The 2,500-nt window shown below is 45.6% G+C and overlaps 7 non-coding genes across 7 annotated transcripts in view; all 7 read left to right on the top strand.

The window, feature by feature from the left end:
- The first annotated feature begins 99 nt into the window (after positions 1–99).
- Positions 100–172, top strand: TRNAT-UGU (transfer RNA threonine (anticodon UGU)). The gene has a single exon. It is a non-coding gene; the product is annotated as a tRNA-Thr (tRNA).
- Positions 173–629: 457 nt separating this feature from the next.
- TRNAL-CAG (transfer RNA leucine (anticodon CAG)) lies at positions 630–712 on the top strand. Its single transcript has one exon. It is a non-coding gene; the product is annotated as a tRNA-Leu (tRNA).
- Positions 713–803: 91 nt separating this feature from the next.
- Positions 804–876, top strand: TRNAT-UGU (transfer RNA threonine (anticodon UGU)). Its single transcript has one exon. It is a non-coding gene; the product is annotated as a tRNA-Thr (tRNA).
- A 325-nt stretch (positions 877–1,201) lies between these two features.
- Positions 1,202–1,274, top strand: TRNAT-UGU (transfer RNA threonine (anticodon UGU)). Its single transcript has one exon. It is a non-coding gene; the product is annotated as a tRNA-Thr (tRNA).
- A 457-nt stretch (positions 1,275–1,731) lies between these two features.
- TRNAL-CAG (transfer RNA leucine (anticodon CAG)) lies at positions 1,732–1,814 on the top strand. Its single transcript has one exon. It is a non-coding gene; the product is annotated as a tRNA-Leu (tRNA).
- Positions 1,815–1,913: 99 nt separating this feature from the next.
- On the top strand, positions 1,914–1,986 carry TRNAT-UGU (transfer RNA threonine (anticodon UGU)). Its single transcript has one exon. It is a non-coding gene; the product is annotated as a tRNA-Thr (tRNA).
- Positions 1,987–2,443: 457 nt separating this feature from the next.
- Positions 2,444–2,500, top strand: part of TRNAL-CAG (transfer RNA leucine (anticodon CAG)) — an 83-nt gene continuing 26 nt past the window's right edge. The window contains exon 1 of the tRNA in view: positions 2,444–2,500. This exon is cut by the window's right edge and continues 26 nt beyond it. This is a non-coding gene — a tRNA (tRNA-Leu).

Consider the following 2,500-nt stretch of genomic DNA (forward strand, 5'->3'; position numbering starts at 1 on the left):
GCTTTTAAGCTTTTCTTTGCTTGCATTTACATTCTTCAGCTCGTCTACCGCTGAACCTCTAGTACAAAAAAAGAACTTGTGTTCAACACTGACAAAAAGGGCTCCATAGCTCAGGGGTTAGAGCACTGGTCTTGTAAACCAGGGGTCGCGAGTTCAAATCTCGCTGGGGCCTTTGCTGCAAAGCTTGGCGACTGTTTCTCACATAGCAGCGTCATAAGAATTTTTCCCCAAAGTCCCAAGGAAACGTTAGGGTGGAAACGTTCGAAGGCCTCTAGATTAGGAAATCAAAACGTTAGGACGACTTGACTTTCCAGAGATCTTGAATTAGACAATATCTACTAGAAACACCCACTTTCTAATTCTGCATCCAAGGAAAAGTGCACTTGAAGCAAACGGCCATCTCTTGTTAACAGCAAGATGCTTGTTTTCTGAGCGTGCACTTCTAACATCCAGTTTTGTTCTTTCATTCCAACGCATTGGAAATGATGTAGGTAGCAAGGAATGGTGATAAGGGTAAAGCTGCTTCTATCGCAATTTCTCCATCAAGTAACCTTCAGCGGATTTATTTTACGGGCACATTAGATCAACCTGTGAGCGTCGTCAGTCTCACCCAATGACAAGCATCACAGGTCAGGATGGCCGAGCGATCTAAGGCGCTGCGTTCAGGTCGCAGTCTCCCCTGGAGGCGTGGGTTCAAATCCCACTTCTGACAGCTTTTCTTTGCTTGCATTTACATTCTTCAGCTCGTCTACCGCTGAACCTCTAGTACAAAAAAAGAACTTGTGTTCAATGCTGACAAAAAGGGCTCCATAGCTCAGGGGTTAGAGCACTGGTCTTGTAAACTAGGGGTCGCGAGTTCAAATCTCGCTGGGGCCTTTGCTGCAAAGCTTGGCGACTGTATCTCACATAGCAGCGTCATCAGAATTTTTCCCCAAAGTCCCAAGGAAACGTTAGGGTGGAAACGTTCGAAGGCCTCTAGATTAGGAAATCAAAACGTTAGGACGACTTGACTTTCCAGAGATCTTGAATTAGACAATATCTACTAGAAACACCCACTTTCTAATTCTGCATCCAAGGAAAAGTGCACTTGAAGCAAACGGCCATCTCTTGTTAACAGCAAGATGCTTGTTTTCTGAGCGTGCACTTCTACCGCTGAACCTCTAGTACAAAAAAAAAACTTGTGTTCAACGCTGACAAAAAGGGCTCCATAGCTCAGGGGTTAGAGCACTGGTCTTGTAAACCAGGGGTCGCGAGTTCAAATCTCGCTGGGGCCTTTGCTGCAAAGCTTGGCGACTGTATCTCACATAGCAGCGTCATAAGAATTTTTCCCCAAAGTCCCAAGGAAACGTTAGGGTGGAAACGTTCGAAGGCCTCTAGATTAGAAAATCAAAACGTTAGGACGACTTGACTTTCCAGAGATCTTGAATTAGACAATATCTACTAGAAACACCCACTTTCTAATTCTGCATCCAAGGAAAAGTGCACTTGAAGCAAACAGCCATCTCTTGTTAACAGCAAGATGCTTGTTTTCTGAGCGTGCACTTCTAACATCCAGTTTTGTTCTTTCATTCCAACGCATTGGAAATGATGTAGGTAGCAAGGAATGGTGATAAGGGTAAAGCTGCTTCTATCGCAATTTCTCCATCAAGTAACCTTCAGCGGATTTATTTTACGGGCACATTAGATCAACCTGTGAGCGTCGTCGGTCTCACCCAATGACAAGCATCACAGGTCAGGATGGCCGAGCGGTCTAAGGCGCTGCGTTCAGGTCGCAGTCTCCCCTGGAGGCGTGGGTTCGAATCCCACTTCTGACAGCTTTTAAGCTTTTCTTTGCTTGCATTTACATTCTTCAGCTCGTCTACCGCTGAACCTCTAGTACAAAAAAAGAACTTGTGTTCAATGCTGACAAAAAGGGCTCCATAGCTCAGGGGTTAGAGCACTGGTCTTGTAAACCAGGGGTCGCGAGTTCAAATCTCGCTGGGGCCTTTGCTGCAAAGCTTGGCGACTGTATCTCACATAGCAGCGTCATAAGAATTTTTCCCCAAAGTCCCAAGGAAACGTTAGGGTGGAAACGTTCGAAGGCCTCTAGATTAGGAAATCAAAACGTTAGGACGACTTGACTTTCCAGAGATCTTGAATTAGACAATATCTACTAGAAACACCCACTTTCTAATTCTGCATCGAAGGAAAAGTGCACTTGAAGCAAACGGCCATCTCTTGTTAACAGCAAGATGCTGGTTTTCTGAGCGTGCTCTTCTAACATCCAGTTTTGTTCTTTCATTCCAACGCATTGGAAATGATGTAGGTAGCAAGGAATGGTGATAAGGGTAAAGCTGCTTCTATCGCAATTTCTCCATCAAGTAACCTTCAGCGGATTTATTTTACGGGCACATTAGATCAACCTGTGAGCGTCGTCGGTCTCACCCAATGACAAGCATCACAGGTCAGGATGGCCGAGCGGTCTAAGGCGCTGCGTTCAGGTCGCAGTCTCCCCTGGAGG

This window comes from Aquarana catesbeiana, linkage group LG12 (assembly GCF_042186555.1).
Source record: "Aquarana catesbeiana isolate 2022-GZ linkage group LG12, ASM4218655v1, whole genome shotgun sequence".
Classification (NCBI taxonomy): Eukaryota; Metazoa; Chordata; class Amphibia; order Anura; family Ranidae; genus Aquarana; species Aquarana catesbeiana.